Source organism: Salvelinus sp. IW2-2015, linkage group LG11 (genome assembly GCF_002910315.2).
Source record: "Salvelinus sp. IW2-2015 linkage group LG11, ASM291031v2, whole genome shotgun sequence".
NCBI classification, from domain to species: domain Eukaryota; kingdom Metazoa; phylum Chordata; class Actinopteri; order Salmoniformes; family Salmonidae; genus Salvelinus; species Salvelinus sp. IW2-2015.
Genome location: NC_036851.1, coordinates 40,918,548 through 40,927,822, shown reverse-complemented (window position 1 = coordinate 40,927,822; position 9,275 = coordinate 40,918,548). Strand labels below are relative to the sequence as shown.

The 9,275-nt window shown below is 43.6% G+C and overlaps 1 long non-coding RNA gene across 1 annotated transcript; it reads left to right on the top strand.

Annotated features, from left to right (window-relative positions):
* Positions 1–761: 761 nt before the first annotated feature.
* LOC111970411 (uncharacterized) lies at positions 762–9,009 on the top strand. The gene is made up of 3 exons (XR_002878116.1): positions 762–818; positions 936–1,071; positions 5,498–9,009. It is a non-coding gene; the product is annotated as an uncharacterized lncRNA (long non-coding RNA).
* The last annotated feature ends 266 nt before the right edge of the window (positions 9,010–9,275 follow it).

Here is a 9,275-nt window from a genome sequence, read left to right as displayed (position 1 = left end):
ACAACAAACACACACCCCACACACACACACACACACACACACACACACACACACACACACACACTCACACACCATACAGAGAAAAGTAATTGTTAAACAGTAATTCCTTCCACATCAGACTCTGTATCGTCCCAAATGGCACCCTATTCCCTATATGGTGCACTTCTTTTGACCAGGATCCATAGGTAGTGCCCTATATGGGAATAGGGTGCCATTTGGGATGCTCAGGTGTTCAGGTTCTCAGGGCTTTACCGTCTCCCAGTTTCCCCGCCTGTTCAGCTGCCCCTCCCGCCCCCCAGGATATTGGTGAGAACGTTGACGCCTCCGCTGTGGGCTGGCCTGCCGCTGCACTGCCGATCCCACCAGGCCTGCTACCTATCCTCCCAGGGGGGTTGCTTTAGAGCCTGCAGAGGAACAACAACCGCACTGTCAAGATGGCACTGTTTGGGTAGTATAAACTTTTCTGTTTGGGTAGTATGTCATGTCTTGTTTGGGTAGATGTCATTCTCTGTTGGGTGTGTGTGTGTGTGTGTGTGTGTGTGTCCTCAGTCGTTGATGTTCTTTCTTAGTGATTGAACATAATACAAAATGGACCCTTTATTTTATATACACCCCTTCTACAGAATATTCTGTGAAAAGGACTAACTTTCTATACTGTACTAAATATGATATTCTGTGAAAAGGACTAATGTCCTAACTTTCTATACTGTAATAAATATTTTTTCCCTCTCACCCCATCTATTCTCTATCTCTTTTACACAGCTATTTCTGGCCTCGGGAAGAAGTTCACTTCATTTTGGTGAACGGATGAAAGGAGGGTAAATGCAATGGATTTCTTTGTGATTTTTGATAGATGTAAGGTTTAAGTAGTTGACACTTTGTTTGTGTGTTGTGGAGGTCCCAGGTGTGAGGGAAAGCTTGTGTTTGTCTTGCAGGGTATGAGGAGTTGCGATGGAGGGGGATTAGAGGCTTGGTACTAGAAAAATCTATGAAACTGTTTTCGGCATTTTATACATTTCACTATCACAACGAAGCGGAGAAGGAGGAGGAGGAGGGTACCTGAGTGCATCAGTGAGTATCTCATGAAATAAATACATGTCTTTACACATTGGGGCGGTGTGTCTTGTCTTTGGAGAAAAATATTGACCATATTTGTGATAATCCACAAAGAAATGTCTTCCATTGTACTCTTCATATTTTCATGATGTATATGAGTGTAGATTAAATATTTAAATAGCTTTTCGAAGTTAAATACTCACCCCTCAAAGTATTAATACTATCATCAATAGTTAAGGTTAAGTTTAATGTAGTTAAGGATACAGAGGTTGCATCTTCAATGGCACCCTATAACCTAAATGGTGCGCTAGGTAGGGAATAGGGTGCCATTTGGGCAACAGCCGCACACTGCGGTGGATGAATGGATGAAGCATTGTATCAGCTGGATATTTGCATAGATTAACATAGATCCATGTCTGCATCATGTAGAAGCATGAGTGAACTGATGACTCACTAAGGACTGTGATTGTAAATTCTGTCTGATCTGCTGGGGGCATTTTTCTTATTTTTCCATTTTTTTCTCTCTCTTTAATAGCACTTTTTAATTGAATTGGTTCTCTGCTGTGTCAAGTCAGGAAAAACAAAAATGACTGTATCCATGTTCTTCCACTGTTGGAGTGGTCGGAAGTTAGAGCCCAGGTTAGAGGTCAGAGGTTAGAGTCAAGAGGTTAGAGCCCAGAGGTCAGTCCAGATTAAAGGTCACAGGTTAGTCCAGGTTAGAGCCAAGAGGTCCGTCCAGGTTAGAGCCAAGAGGTCAGTCCAGGTTAGTGCCCAGAGGTCAGTCCAGGTTAGAGCCAAGAGGTCCGTCCAGGTTAGAGCCAAGAGGTCAGTCCAGGTTAGTGCCCAGAGGTCAGTCCAGGTTAGAGGTCAGAGGTTAGTCCAGGTTAGAGGTCAAGGGTTAAGTCCAGGTTAGTGCCCAGAGGTCAGTCCAGGTTAGTGCCAGAGGTCGTCAAGGTTAGTGCCAGAGGTTAAAGTCCAGGTTAGAGGTCAGAGGTCAGTCCAGGTTAGAGGTCAGAGGTCAGTCCAGGTTAGAGGTCAGAGGTTAGTCCAGGTTAGAGGTCAGAGGTCAAAGCCCAGGATAGGTCCAGGAAGTGTACCCTTTCACTCCTCCACACACACGTCCATTATACTGGGTCAGGCACAGAGCACTATTAATTAGGCAATGGAGGGCCTCCCGGGTGGCGCAGTGGTCTAAGGCACTGCATCGCAGTGCTAGCTGTGCCACCAGAGATTCTGGGTTCGAGTCCAGGCTCTGTCGCAGCCGGCCGCGACCGAGAGGTCCATGGCCCAGCGTCGTCCGGGTTAGGGAGGGTTTGGCCGGCAGGGATATCCTTGTCTCATCGCGCACTAGCGACTCCTGTGGCGGGCCGGGCGCAGTGCACGCTGACCAGGTCGCCAGGTGTACGGTGTTTCCTCCGACACATTGGTGCCGGGCTGGCTTCCGGGTTGGATGTGCGTTGTGTCAAGACGCAGTGGGGCTAGGTTGGGTTGTGTTTCGGAGGACGCATGGCTCTCGACCTTCGCCTCTCCCGAGTCCGTACGGGAGTTGCAGAGATGAGACAAGACTGTAACTACTACCAATTGGATACCACGAAATTGGGGAGAAAAAAGGGGTAAAAAATAATAATAATTTGCCAATTGATAAGCAGACTAACCATGGCATTACTGTCCTTTCATGCACCTTCACGGGCAGACACGCACACGCACACACACACAAACTGGGACCCACAGAATGAAAAATCTATAAAAAATCCCTCATTACATTGTAGAATGGGCTAACACAGAAAGCAGCACAGTAAAATGGTTTTCTAAACACAACACATTTCAATGCATTTTTATTGAGACCCCATTTAAAACATATCATGACTATCATATGATGCTATTTGGGCCCTGCTTTCTCCCTATGACCACTACTGTGTCTGTCATTGTGCTAGTGTAGTTATTATAGGGTCTGCCTAGGTTGGGTTGACTCTTGGTTTGATATCATAGGCCATGACGCCGGGTTCCTCACATCTCTAGTGTGTGTGTGAAGGGGGTGTGTGTGGTAGGGGTGAGAGATCCAGTGATCCAGTGCAGGGATCTAGAGAAAAAACCTTCTCAGTGCCTCTCTGACCAACAGGCAAGCCTACTCAGCCCTAAGGATTACTGACAATCCCAGCAGGGCTCTGAATGGCTGCCACTGCCCTGGTGGAGGGGCTTGGGACAGTGGAACTGGAAGCACTCACCGTGGCCGTCTTGGGGCAGTTGTGAGGTCTTAGATAGGGGATGTGGTCTGTTTAAATGAGGTGTCGGCTCGTGGTGGATGTGTCCTATTACTATACAGTCACAGGAGGTATAGTGTAGCTAGTCTGTGACGGGAAGGTTACGAGCAAAACTCAGTAAATTAGCTACAGTACAATCAAACCTTTCTAATCAGTCGTATTGCAGAGATTTTAGTCATAGCCCTATTTTAAAATGCATAGCTTTCAAAGTGTAGATGATCTCATATCAATATTACTTTTTTAAAGAAAACATTTATTATTATAGAGAATTTTCACAGAATTCACTTGGATAAGGGTGTGGGATTGGTTCCCATGGTAATTACAGTCTGGCGCTGGGGTGTTGGCCACTGGGTAACCCTCCAGGGTGCATAATTTCTGGCTCTCTCTCTCTCAATATCTCTTTCTTTTTTTATCAGTCTCTCTATTTCTATTTCTCTCTCCCTATCCCTGTCTCTTTCTCCTTCTCTCCCCCTATCCCTGTCTCTTTCTCCTTCTCTCTCCCTATCCCTGTCTCTTTCTCCTTCTCTCTCCCTATCCCTGTCTCTTTCTCCTTCTCTCTTCCCTTATCCCTGTTCCTCTCCTTCTCTCCCCCTATCCCTGTCTCTTTTCTCTCTCCCCCTATCCCTGTCTCTTTCTCCTTCTCTCCCCCTATCCCTGTCTCTTTCTCCTTCTCTCTCCCTATTCCCTGTCTCTTTCTCCTTCTCTTCGTCCCTATCCCTCGTCTCTCTCCTTCTCTCTCCCATCCCTGTCTCTTTCTCCTTTCTCTTCCCCCCATCCCTGTCTCTTTCTCCTTCTCTCCCCTATCCCTGTCTCTTTCTCCTTCTCTCCCCCTATCCCTGCTCTTTCCCTTCTCTCTCCCTATCCCTGTCTCTTTCTCCTTCTCTTCCCTATCCCTGTCTCTTTCTCCTTCTCTCTCCCTATCCCTGTTCTCTTTCTCCTTCTCTCTCCCTATCCCTGTCTCTTTCTCCTTCTCTCTCCCCTATCCCTGTCCTCTTTCTCCTTCTCTCTCCCTATCCCTGTCTCTTTCTCCTTCTCTCTCCCTCTATCCCTGTCTCTTTCTCCTTCTCTTCCCTATCCCTTGTCTCTTTTCCTCTTCTCTCCCTATCCCTGTCTCTTCTCCTTCTCTCTCCCTATCCCTGTCTCTTTCTCCTTTCTCTTCCCCCTATCCCTGTCTCTTTCTTCCTTCTCTCTCCCTTATCCCTTGTCTTCTTTCCCTTTCTCTCCCACCATATCCCGTCTTCTTCTCCTTCTCTCTCCCTATCCCTGTCTCGTTTCTCCTTCTCTCTCCCTCCTCCACTGTCTCTTTCTCCTTTCTCTCCCTATCCCTGTCTCTTTCTCCTTCTCTCATCACCTATCCCTGTCATCTTCTCCTTCTCTCTCCCTATCCCTGTCCCTTTCTCTTCTCTCTCCTATCCCTGTTCTTTTCTCCTTCTCTCTTCCCATATCCCTGTCTCTTTCTCACTTCTCTTCTCCCTATCCCTGTCTCCTTTCTGCCTTCTCTCTCCCTAGATCCCTGTCTCTTCTCCTTCTCTCTCCCTATCCCTGTCTCTTTCTCCTTCTCTCTCCCTATCCCTGTTCTCTTCTCCTTCTCTCTCCCTATCCCTGTCTCTCTTCCCTCTCTCTCCCTATCCCTGTCTCTTTCTCCTTCCTCATCTCCCTATCCCTGTCTCTTTCTCCTTCTCTCTCCCTATCCCTGTCTCTTTCTCCTTCTCTCTCCCTATCCCTGTCTCTTTCTCCTTCTCTCTCTCGGGGATTCTGCTCTGCTGAGCCGTGTGTAAGGAATTAGAATGCATGTGTGTCCTTGTGTCTCTGTGTGTAGGTGTGTGTGCACATGTAGGTAGTTATCCCTCAAGCAGTACAGTAGTACAGTACTACAGCTCTCCTTTTCCCCCTGTAGGTGAAATCCTGTCCTGAAATCTTTCAGCACTAACTATATGAGACAATAATGAACACATTTTACAGTCTGTCTCTGTGTACTGTATTTTGCCTGTTTGTCATATAATTCAAATGTCTGTGACATATTGGATCCTAATGCAGCACATACCATATAAATTCAGTGTATATTGATCTCGTAGGGTTTTAAAATTCCGGTAACTTTCCCAAAATCCCCAGGTTTTCCCAAAATTCAGTAGAAATGATCTCTAGGTGAGAGACACTAAACTTTGACTTCATGTTTTCAGATGCACCAGCAGAATGCCAACGAGAGCCTACCTCACAGCTCCTGTAGGAGAGTGAATGAGACAGAGAGCGAAGAGAGAATGAAGATACAATCCTGTCTGTCTCACCTCCCTGTTTGTCTCTCTGCTTACTGAGAGAAATAACACCTGATCCAGGAACAGAACAGGGAGCTGTCACACACCGTAGGCTTGGCTTCCGCATCGCTCAGCTCAGAAGGACAACAACGGACGATGCTGCTTCTTCACCTGAATCTCTGTCATTTTGGAGAGCAGACTGAGATTCATCAGAGTTCTCCCATCACTCGCTGTGGTTCTATGATTCTAAGACAAGGCCAGATATGAGCCATTGTAGAAGGAAATGTCACATCTGGTCAAAAGTAGTGCACTATATAGGGAATAGGGTGGCATTTGTAATGCAGGCTCTGAGGAGTCCACATCTGACCAGAATCATTCTTGACTCCACACTTTTGTGGTCAGAGGGCCTTATAACAATACCACCATTATAAAACAGTGGAGGAGGGAGATGGATACACAGCTCATAGGTTTTACTAGTACCAAAGAAACCTCTTTGCCAACTATGACACTAACTACTACACTGGAGAAGGCAAGACAAACAAACGGCGACAGACAAACAAACAAACAAACAATGCCCTGGTTATGAACCCCTTGAATGCTTGGTTTGTATGATCTCTACATTCCAGGGAACGATGACCCTTTGAATGTGTTTTTATTTCTCCTCCACATGTTGTGATGATATGATGTCTACAGAATGCAACATGTACATGTGGACACTGGAATGCACGCACAATAATAATAAAAAAAGAAACCCATACCTTCTTAACACTTTTTCACCACTACGTCCAGAAGAGGGTTCACCAGACAATACTAGACGAGTAGGATAAAGAGAGGAGAAGCTACCAGTGTGCCCACCAATAGAGTGTGAGATCCACACAGGAGAGAGGACCAGATGGAACGCAAGCAAGCGTGACCATGGCTGTCTTTTAGCCATCGCAAAGCCATCATTTGTCAATCCCAGAGCGAGCACTTCGGGATTTTTTTTTTATATATAAAAAGTATTTTCATTTTGTTTCATTTCTTATAATTTTTGCCTGATATTTTTCTGAAAAGAAGAGCCTTATTCGGTACATATTTTTTACTTGTATATGTTTTGAAACGTCCATATCATAACTTTCTTAATTTCGTTTTGCACAACTGTATACTATTGTATGTACATAAATCCATCGAGAACACTGATAATGTAAATTATTAATTTGTGTTTTTATTAATTTATATTCATGTGACTTCTGTTTTTAGGTTTTAGGTTTTTGTTTGGTAAATCTATTTATATTTTATGGTCTATTGTTTTCTTATTTATTATCTTACATTTGAATAATTTGCTGGTTGATTTTTAAAAGCAATAGCATGCATACAATTATATACAGCACAATGGTGTTAATGGTGTTTAAATTCATGGATGGGAATAACTGAAACATGTTGATAAACATCAGCAATATGTCAGAGAGAGTTGCATAATTACACATACACACCTAAATCTCTATGTTTACACTTACTCACACAGAGACATACATGCAATCAAGCAAACACACACACATGCAGGAGTGGCTGGAAGCAATCATCATTTCAAATGTTCTATGCAATGATTCATTTTGAAACTGGAACAGACAAAAAAACAAAGTTTAATACCATAATGACCAATGTTACTCACTAGAATCCAACAACATTGTGAACTGAAAGACAAAACAGTTATGAACATATTTGTACTTAGCTAATTATATTTATGGATCTGAATATTTAACTATTGAATCTAGACTTTTATTTTTGTGGCATGTTTTATAGTACCCCATTACTCCCCATATGGGGGGACTTGTTGCCAAAGGGTTGACTGTGTAGACTGTCAGTCATGAATGTCCACCATCTTATTGCTTGAAGCATGATTTGCTTGGCTTTGTCCGGCTGTTTGTATGCTCTCATTCAGTCCTGGTGTGTGTGGCTTGACCAGGGCCCCACTGTGCCATGGCGTGTTCAGCTGTCCAGTCCGTGCTGCTATACAAACCTGTGATGCGGTTGGTCAGAAATTCTCATTGTAAAATGTCAGTCAGTGTGCGCATCGGCTGTCAGTGTATAACCTGAAGGGTGGAGGATTCATTTCAGGTATCTGATTGGTTGACCAGACTGTCCAACAAATAGAATGGTTCCTTATGTCTCACTGCATTAGGAATGGCATCATGTAGTAATAGATGATGAGGGAAACAACTTGACATGCTTTGAAGCCACTAAAAGTTGCATACAAAGATATCAAGGTATCATTAGTAGTTGGAGGAACAAATGTTGGAATCCTAACATCCACTTAGTCATGCATTGTATTTTAAGTTGAAGTTAGGATTCGCCCTTAAATGAACAGTCTAGAACTCGTCGCAAACTTTAGAACTCAATCAGTGGACCACTGAACCTTCCATAGCCAAGGCTAGTCTAGAGGGAATCTAGAGGATACCACAGTACTGTCAATCAGGTCAGAGAAACTCAACATTCTGCTGAGCCCAAGTCAATCATTCATCCAACCAGGGCATGTTATAATTAAAGCACAGGCCTTACTGGTATGTAAAGACAGAAATATGACACCACTAGGATATGTGTTATTGATTTCAAGGAGAGCTAAAACAAATGTGTTAATAACGGTAATAATATAAATGAGAGTCTGCAGGGTGGATCCAAAGAGGGACCTTGGTATAGATAGCTGCATGCTCACCATCTTTATGGAGACTTTGTGGTCGATAAGAGAAGCATGAGACCAGACAGCCTTCACTGACTGTAGCCGTCCAAATGGACAGACAGACAGACACACAAACACACATTCTCACTGTAAATACAGATGGATTCTTCTGTACAGCATTTGAGTTCATAGTACGGTCGTCTTGTGGATTCCCACACCGTACTTGCTGCCAACTTTTGTGCTTTTGTGTATAAAATAATATTGATTATGATTAAATATCAGGATTATGAATATAATGATGAAATAAGCATAGTGTACCTGGCTGGCTCGTATTGACTGTTGGCAACATTGGAATAAACTTGTATTCAGATACATATTTGGTCTGTGTAGAGTTTCTATACATATTGTGTTTGTAAAACAAGGAGAAATACCTCCATGGTAAAAGTTTATCCAGGCATTCTATTGTCATTCTATCGGGAGGTTTCAAAGTTGATGAGGAATTATCCGTTTTTTAAAAAGAGATTGAAAGAAGAGGAAAAAGCTAATTGAAAATGCAACAAAAAAAATCCAGAAAAAGTCTAACTCAAGTCATTCACTGTTGTAAGTGCAATGGGCGAAACGTCAGTTGTGTATCCATTGTGAAACCTTGTGTTCTATTCAGTGTATTCCTGTAAACAGATAGAGTAACATTTTGGTGCATCATGTCATGTAATGTGATTAATGAAAATATTGACCCTGCAATTTCTTTCCAATCAGGAAAATAATAAAGAGAAAATCAAAAATCTCTCTCTTGTAGTTATTTATTTGTCATCCACTGTACTGTATTTCCTTGCTCTCTGCCTGCCTGACTGACTGCCTGACTGACTGTGTGAGGACAGGCGCTGGGAGACGAGAAGCAAGTACAGGGAGTGAACATTTAGTAAACAACGGACAAGAAGCAAACAAGGGCAGCGTCTGGACAGGAGAAAACACAACGACAATAATGCTGACACGGGGAACAAACTGAGGAACAGACAGATATAGAAGGGGCAATCAACAACGTGAAGGAGT